This window comes from Callithrix jacchus, chromosome 2, assembly GCF_049354715.1.
Source record: "Callithrix jacchus isolate 240 chromosome 2, calJac240_pri, whole genome shotgun sequence".
Lineage (NCBI taxonomy): Eukaryota > Metazoa > Chordata > Mammalia > Primates > Cebidae > Callithrix > Callithrix jacchus.
Genome location: NC_133503.1, coordinates 103,094,976 through 103,104,639, shown reverse-complemented (window position 1 = coordinate 103,104,639; position 9,664 = coordinate 103,094,976).

Below are 9,664 nucleotides of genomic sequence, written 5' to 3'. Positions count from 1 at the left end.
CAATATTAACTTCCTCGTACATCATTAGAAGAAATCTTATTGACAAGGTGCATTGTTAGTGAGCAGTTATATTTTGAAAAGCATCTTTCTTCTAAGCAGTGGGTCTCAACAATAGGCTTAAAATATTCAGTGAACCATGCTGTAAATAGATATGGTGTTAACCAGGCTTTGTTGTTCCATTTATAGAACACAGGCAAAATAGATTTGGTATGATTCTTAAGAGCCCTAGAATTTTAAAAATGGTAAATGAACATTGGCTTCAACTTAAAGTTACCAGGTGCATTGGTCCCTAATACGAAAGTCAGCCTGCCCCTTAGAAGCTTTGAAGCCAGGCATTGACTTCTCCTCTCCAGCTGTAACAGTTTTGAATGGCAACATCTTCTATTGGAAGGCTGTTTGGTCTACCCTGAAAATCTGCTGTTTAGTGTATCCACTTTCATCAAGATCTAACCTGGATCTTCTGGATACATCTTGCAGTTTTCCATGAGCATTTGTTGCTTCACCTTGCACTTTTATGTCATGGAAACAGCTTCTTCTCTTAAACCACATGAACCAACCTCTACTAGCTTCACACTTTTCTTCTGCAGCTTCCTTGTCTCTGTCAACTTTCACAGAATAGAAGACTTAGGGCCTTGCTCTGAAGTAGGCTCTGGCTTAAGGGAATGCTGTGGCCTGTTTGATGTTCTATCTGAACCACTAAAATGTCTTCCATATAAGCAATAAGTGTTGTACTTTCTTATCATTAGTGTATTCAGTAGAGTCATAATTTTAATTTCCTTCTGGAACTTTTCCTTCACATTCACAGCTTTGCCGTTTATCACAAGAGGCCTAGCTTTCTGCCTGTCTTGGCTTTCAACATGCCTTCCTCAGTAAACTTAATCATTTCTAGGTTTTGATTTAAAGCATGGGTGTCCAACCTTTTGGCTTCCCTGGACCACATTGGTAGAAAAATTGTCTTGGGCCACATATGAAATACACTAACACTTAACAATAGCTGATGAGCTTTAAAATATTGGAAAAAATCTCATAATTTTAAGAAAGTTTACATATTTGTGTTGGGCCATAATCAAAGCCATCCTGGGCTGCGTGCAGTCCGCAGGCTATGGGTTGGACAAGGTTGCTTTAAAGTGAGAGATGGTGACTCCTCTTTGCACTTGAGCACTTAGAGGCCAATTTCAAATTTGTTGTATTTCAGAGAATAGGAAGGCCTGAAGACAGGGAGGAGATTGAATAATGGCTGGTTGGTGGAGCAGTCAGAAGACACACAACATTTATTAATTAAATTTGCCATCTTATACGGATACAGTTCGAGATCCCTCAAAACAATGATAAGAGTAACATCAAAGATCACTTATCACAAATAACTATAGCAGATATAATGATAGAGAAAATGTTTGAAATATTGCAAGAATTACTAAAATATGACAAAAGGCACCAAGTAAGCACATGCTGTTAGTAAAATGGTGCTGATGATCTTGCTTAATTCAGGAGTGCCACAAACCTGCAACTTGTAAAAGACATGATTCCTGTGAGACACAAGAAAGCAAAGCACAATAAAACAAGGTATGTCTGTAATTTCCCTTTGGCTGAAGAGTCTTTCTACATCTTTTCTACCTGGAAAACTTTTGCAAGATATGAGTCATACACCTCTCTCTCTCTCTAATAGACCTTTCCTTGATCCTTCTACTCTCACCAGGTAAAATGGATCATTCCATCTGTTGAACACAAATAAACAAAACAACCAAAATTACTCAAAGTGTCTCTTATATATCTCTATCCCAATAGTTGATACACAGATTTGCAAACTTTCTGTTAACATGCCAGTTTCCTCTAAAAAAATGCAGGCATCTGTCTTTTGTATCCTTTTAATCCCCAGAACATACTTAAGACTCAATAATTTACTTGCGTAGCCAGTGTATGGACTTTACTACTACTACTTTAAAAATGAAAATGTGTAGGGGTAAAATTTCAGGGGTGGGAATGTACCCTCGTCTCTATAATGTTTTCTAACTGGGTTAGTCATAAAATCTAAAGATTTACTTTTGCTTTTTTTAAATAGTGGAAAGCTCACTTTTCCAGCATTAATATTAGGTAGAATTCTAGCAGGGTTATCAATTATATAGTGTTATGATTATTAGAAAGAGAAAAATCCCTATAGCACTGGAATCTATGGCAACTCCTTCAAAACTTGCCAGTTGAGATCTGTAGAACTAGCATGACAATAAAAAAAAATCACTCCTTAGCAATAACAACTGTGGTGTATTGATAACCAATACTTTAAATCTCTGCAGATTTAACAAACAGTACCTACTGCTTTGGAACCCAGATGCAGTGAAAAGCATGTGATTTTAGCAACAGCAAGCAACAGGAACTAACACTAGTCACACACAAAAATTGATGGAGTAGGTTTGAGGATTGGTTTAGAAAGCACAGAGCTGACTGAGTTATTACCACTTGGTGCAGCCAGTACATTAGGGATAATAGCTGTGCAGACCCTGGATAGTTATAGATACTGGCTCAGCAGAATCTAATCTCACCTCGAGAGAAATGTTTATATTTAGTATAAAAGTTTTTTTCAAAGGCATGAAAAGAGAGTCCATAATACACATTTGGATGGAATTTGTTCCATGAATGATAGTAAAAAATACTATCTTAAATGGATTACCCATGAGCAATAGAACCTGGAAGCTAGCGAAGCTACTAGCTGAAACCCTGATCAAAATGTACTGTGTTTCCTGAGATAAATGAGTAAATAATCCAGTACGGTGTACACAATAGCATCCCTGAAAAGCTCCCACCATGCAGTTATGATTCACCTAGGAATAAAGGATATGTCTAATGTATTTAGCAACAATTAATGCTGGCTTTTGTCATCATCTTTGAAGTTGTGTCAACCCTTGTCTTCAAAGTTAAGAATTTTTCGTATTTAAGTTTTCAACCATGACTAAATGTATTCCTTAAGGATAAGTGTTCTTACTATTGAACTTTCTTAGAAAATTGGTAGGCCTGCAAAGTAGATTGTAATTTTCAATGATTTTCCTAATAAAATATCTGACCTTTGCTTTATGCACTAGGAACTTCCTCCGTAAAGAGAAACTACAGAGAATTAGGTAAATTTCTTCTTTCATTATAAAGTGATATGCATTAAGAACAAAAGAATCAATGATCACAGTCTGAAATTATTTCTACACTCTTCAGCATTAGATTCACTATTTGTGCTCTATGCTCATTTCTACTGAAGCTCAAGGTTGGAGGAATAATGTTTAAACCTGTAGTCAGAGAGAAAAGGTAATTCTAGAAACAGATCTAGAAAATAAACTTCACATGTACCAGAATGGAAATATATGAACTCTTAAGGAGAAGCCCTATCAGTGTGAGAATTAACCCCAAAGTGTAACAAATGACATGACATAGTGAGTCTTGTTTTGGTAACATCAAGCCTAATATTTTACATAATATTGGTAAAAAGACAACTAAGAGTTTGTTGAGGTGTTAAGTTCACATTGCCATGTGTACCACAGGGAAATTTCTCAGTAAATGAAAAATTCTTCTGATAGCTTGTCATGTCCTTACCAGCCAACCAGAGAATTACATTGCTATTAATGCTTAGCAAAGTTCAACAGGGCAGTTATAGGGTGAAATTTTTCAGGACCTTTGTAGCTAATTAGTAGGAATTCAAAGGTTATTCTCTGGAACTCTAAGGAAGTTGCTGACTTGTCTCTATTTCTCCTTTCTGGCACTCTTTCCTATAAGTTAAGGTATTTTACAATACATTTTTTATGTCTACCATGTAGATCCTATTGTAAACCTATACTTGCAATGCAACTCCAAATACAAAACCACTTTTTCTAATCCAAAACTGAAATAAACGTGATTCATAAAAGGCTAATGGGACATTTTTGTGATGCTGCACATGTATTGGGAATATTTCTGCTTATAGGCTAGGAATTTATCAACCCACAGGTAACTGCTAACAGTGCACAGGTGCCTATCTATTGTACAGTAGTAGTATTACTATCACAATATTTTATTAGTTCCTCAAAACCACTTTGGAGATGATTGCTCAGAATTCTAGGATCAGGGATATAAGTATCTTGTCTTCCCCCAACTAGAGAAGGACAATCTTTTAAACAAATGACACTCCTAATCTGTTTACATCTAGCATCACCAAAATTATACTTTTATTTTTCTTTGAGACAGAGTTTCGATCTTGTCACCCAGCCTAGAGTTCAATGGCATGATCTTGTCTCACTGCAACTCCGCCTCCTGGATTCAAAAAACTCTTCTGCCTCAGTCTCCTGAGTAACTGGGATTACAGGCATGTGCCACCACAGAGAGCTAATTTTGTATTTTTAATAGAGACGGGGTTTCACCATGTTAGCCAGGCTGGTCTTGAACTGCTGACCTCAGGTGATCTTCCCAGCTTGGCCTCCCAAATTGCTGGGATTATAGGCGTGAGCCACTGTGCCCAGCCCAAAATCAAACTCTTGATTACATCAACTCCATGTCCTTCCCAAGCCATTCATTCTGCATTCCTCATTTCAATATATGATACACACCCAGTTGCTAGAGACAAAATGCCTGAATCATCATCGATTCTTTCTTCACCCTCAATTTTCCCATTCAACCTATCAACAAGTCCTGTTAGTATTACAAAAACATATCTTGAATCCATCTTTCTTTATAGTCAATACCTACAATTTCAACCTCATTATTACAATCATCTCCTATATTGCCTACTTCTACCTCTGCCTGCCTATAATGTGTCCTTTGTCTGCTGTTATGTGGGATTCAAAATGCAAATCCGCTAATCTTTCTCAGCTTTAAAGAAACCCTTCTGTGACTTCTCATTGAACCTTGGATAAAATCAAACTTCCTTATACCAATGCAACTTAAAGTGTAGTTTATGAACTGATGCCAATCTATGACATAAGTAAAAAATTTAAGAGAATTATTTAGAATGTTTCTACTAATGTGCAAGTACTGTTTAATACCTATCTATGTCAGCAGCGAGCTCATTTTGTTGCAAAAGTATAGACCAGTTTTAGAGTTGCCAGCATCATAGGTTAGGTTGTGTGTGGCTCAGTGGGCACACGGGTTTTGGAAAACAAACCCTGTGTCATTCTGCTATGAATCATAAATTTTAAAAGAGAATAGTCCTTAACCACAAAGACTTTAAGAAACTCTGTCCACCATCTGCAATCTTGATACCAGCTCCTTTCCATTCCTTCATGGACCACTTGCGTCATTTTCTGTACTAGACAACAGGAGCCTTCAGACTTCCAGAACCATGAATGATCTTTCTCCCCTCAACCTTTTGCACTTGCCCTTCCTCATGACTGTGATAATCATCATCCCATCCCATCAATTGCTTTGATATATTCTTACATCTAAAAGTTAGGTTTGTACCTTCTGTTTAGAGAAATTCCACGTGCTTTTTTCTTCCCCAAATGTTCTTTTTCCAATTTCCTCTCTTGTTTTGAAGAAGTCTGTTTCTTTTCATTTGCTTTGAAGATTTTTTTCCTCCTTTTTTTTTCCTTCTACTGCTCCCTTCTCTTTAGCAGTTGTCTTCTAGGACATGCTTCTACACATGAAGTGGCTTCTTTCTGCTTTTTGTCTTTGGGCTGTCATGTGTCAATTTCATTCTTCCAGCATTCTGAAATAGAGTGACCAAAAGGCATATTTCTTTTCAACTTTTTCAAAGCTCAGCTCATCTCAGTTAGATAATCAAGTGGTCACCGAAGTTTGCCATTGTTGCTCTGCCGACATGAAGAGGGGAGGATTCTGAGTGTCAAGTGTAAAACAGTCCAGAGTGTGTGAGAAAAAAGACAGGCAGAGATTACTGTAACATAGGGAGACAGGCAGCAAAGGGAAAACTAAAATGGAAACCAATCAGAAGAACAATGGCAGCTCTAGACAAAGCTGTATGTTTCTAGCATTATTTAATAATATGAAAACGAAATATATTCCTTGGATTCTTTATTGCTTTAAAACTTTAATAGCACATTTGTGGACCTCAACTAAAATGAGTTGCTGACCTCTGATTTTGATGTCATTTTAGGTGTTCTACAGGACCAGATATAATTCATGCAGAAAATAAAATTAAGCCTTGGGTGAAATCCATGCGAAAATAATTTCTTGTAAATTATATGGCTTTTAAAAAAATTGCAATTAAATATAATGGATTGATTGATGCAATAATAACTCATCTATGGTCATTTTTCAAATTAAATCTATCATTCCAAAACTCATTGTCAGCATTACTAAAGTATTTTTATAGACAGGTGAAAATTACTTAAAGATCCTTCATTTTAAAAATTTAAGTGCTGGCGAGGTGCGGTGGCTCACCCCAGTAATCCCAGCACTTTGGGAGGCTGAGGCAGGTAGATCGCCTGGTCAGGAGATCAAGACCAACCTGGCCAACATGGTGAAACCCCATCTCTACTAAAAATACAAAAAAAATTACCTGGGTGTGGTGGTGCACACCTATAGTCCCAGGTACTTGGGAGGCTGAGGCAGGAGAATTGCTTGAACCCTGGAGGTGGAGGTTGCAGTGAGCTGTGATTGCATCACTGCATTCCAGCCTAGAGACAGAGCAAGACTCCATCTCAAAAAAAAAAAAAATCAAATAAGTGCTATAATTCTTGGGGGTTATAATAAACAGTAGTAAATGTTAGGTTTCGTAGTATAATACAGAAAATAAAATTTTGCAATTCTTTGATTTTTAGGAATGTTACTACAGCGAATGGAATAGCATATGTCTACAAGCAGCCAAGCTGTTGATTACTAGACTAAGCAGTATTTAGTAAAAGAAAAGGGAAAAAAAATAGAAATAGGCTTAGTGACTCACACCTATAATCCCAGAACTTTGGGAAGCTGAGGCAAGAGAATTGCTTGAGCTCGGGAGTTCAAGACCAGCCTGGGAAACATAGAAAGACCCAGTCTCTACTAAAATTTAAAAAATCAGTTGGTCATGGTAGCACCTGCCTGTAGTCCAAGCTACTGGGGTGGCTGAGGTGGGAGAGTCACTTGAGCCCAGGTGATTGAGGCTGCACTGTGCTATCATCACACCACTGTACTTGAGCCTGGGTGATGGAGCATGACCTCATCTAAAGAAAAAATTAAATAAGGATACCAATAACTCAATTTGATAACAGTAGCATCACCAAGGAGGGAACGGGGAAAAGAAAAAGATTGAATATTTGTCCCAGTTCTTCTTTCCCAGGGCCAATGCCATGTCAGGAAGGTCCTGTGCCTAAGCTCAGAAGTGTTGAGATTCACTCGGGGTGGCTGGCAAAATATTAGGGAAAGTTATAAGACTGAAAGATCAAACCTTTTGGAAGGCTGAAAGGTTTTAATGGAATGGGCTGAAGGCAGCCAGTTGATTACATCAGAATATTAAGTCAAAGTGTGAAGATTTAGGGGACCGTAAAGCTTCCCCAGTTAAGTCTGTTTATACCACATTCCTTTGTCTTTACTCTGTTTGCTCATGTTAACTTTGTGCTGGATGGTCCTCTCAGGGGGAGGTTGAAGGGGAATTACTCGTTAATGGGGTTTCCTCTGGGCCCCAGAACCAAGACCTTTTATCATTCATAAAACCACTCTTTTAACCATGTTAATTATCCACAAGCATGTTGACTTAGAATCTCTATTAATAAATCTATACTGAATAAATGTGAGGAGATACAGTGAGTAGTCATTAGTTGGCTGCAATCACCCTCTGAAAGCAGTTGATGACCATTTCTAGCCCACTCGAAATCACTGCAGTGGGTGTGAGAATGCATTCATTCATCTGTCATTGAACCAGGGTCTGCAGGACAGAACTCCACAGGTGGTGATCAAGGTCTCACAGAAGAAATGTTGTGACAAACAACCCTGTCTTATCCCAATCAAATCCTCTTGATAACTGTCCTGTTTCCTCCTCCTCCATTGTCACGGGAGTACTACCATTCACTCTAGCCTGGACCACTGCAATAGCCTCCTTTCTGTCTCTTTACTTCTAAATGTATCTTTCTCTATTTTGTTATTCTCTTGCAATCATCATTTTTGTGTAAGATATAAATTGATCTGCTTAAACCTATCAGTACTTTCCCATTGCCTGTATACTCTTTCTCTAGCCAAAGAAAGGACATAGGATGCAAAGTCTGGCCCTTGCCTATCTGTAACTTTCTGTAAAACTGATTCTATCTCATTCTTCCTTGCTTCTCCATGTGCCATTTTTGGAGGTAGGTAAGAACCCCCAAAAGAAGAGGAAAGGAGGAGGGGTAGGAGGAAAAAGAGAAGAAAAAGAGGAAGGAAGAAGAGGAGGAGGGGGAGATGAAAGAGAGAGAGAGAGAAAAGGGGAAGGGGAGGACAGGGAGAGAAAAGGGAAGAAGGGAAAGAGGGAGATTGAGGGAGGGGGAGAAAGAAGACGAGAGGAGGGAGAGAAAGGGGAGGAGGAAGAGTGAAGGACAATTTAAGCAGGAGAGAATGGGGTAATGTTGAGAGGTATTTGAGAAAAGATCCGTATCTTGTTTGCTCCCCAAATGGTAAGTTGGCTGAGTACCAAGATCATATCTATTTTTCCCATCATTGAAACCTTAGAGACTGGCATGGTACCTGACACATAGCAGATACTCAAAAAATATATATTCATGAATGAATTTGTTCTAAATTTGCAAAACCTAGTGAAATGGCTTATTCCTTTGTAATTAACTTTCAGTACTTGTCTATTGAACAGCAACATAATGTCATTTATAGAAATCTCAAACAATAAAAAAACAGAAGTATAAGGTAGTGAAAGTCAATACTATTGACATCATTATTCCAAAGAATAATTATGATTAACATTTGCTATATATCTTTTGGAAATTGCACTGATCAAACTTATTTTTCTGCCTTTAATATCCTATTTCTTAAGTCATACTATATACAATTATAGGTTGTTCCAATTTCTCCCCATAGTGTAACATAGACCATCATCAACATAGCATACATTTATTTGAAAAAAACATAAAATACTTTCATTGACTAAATAATATTTCTGGATCTCTTATTTTAGCTCCAAATAATTGGAAAACAGTTGACTTTTTATTTTAGTTCCTCCTATACTGAGTGCCCCATATCCATCCCCACTGCCAATGACATGGTGTTTGACAATGGACAGTTGAAAAGGAATTCTTTAATTTCCTGACACACCTGTTTACCCTGCTTGGAAGTGCCATGGTCAGCCTGAACAACCCCATTTTGTGGAATCAGCCAGATATCTAGAATATGTCTGAACTTTTCTACCTGATGTGGAAGAACCTCTCTGGGCCCCATTAGACTCTTTTAAAAAGTAAAGCTCTACTGCCAAAAAAGGAACAATAGATGAAGGAAGGTTTTCTCTTTCTGTCTCCATCTTCCTCCTTCAAAGTAAGGAGTTTTTGGATCTGCTGTATGGACAGGAAACAGTAACATACACAACTGCCTCTACCCTCAGGTCATTGGTCCTGGAGTTCAAGGAAGAAAACACTGCACAAAAAGCAGTCTTATTTAAGCTATCAGGTTTCTTTTTGTGGGGTGGGGAGGGGTAGCCAGCTGAACTAGGATCACACATATATATAATTGCACTTTAGGTTCTGGGGTACATGTGTATAACATGCAGGATTGTTGCATAGCTACATACATGGCAATGTTGTTTGCT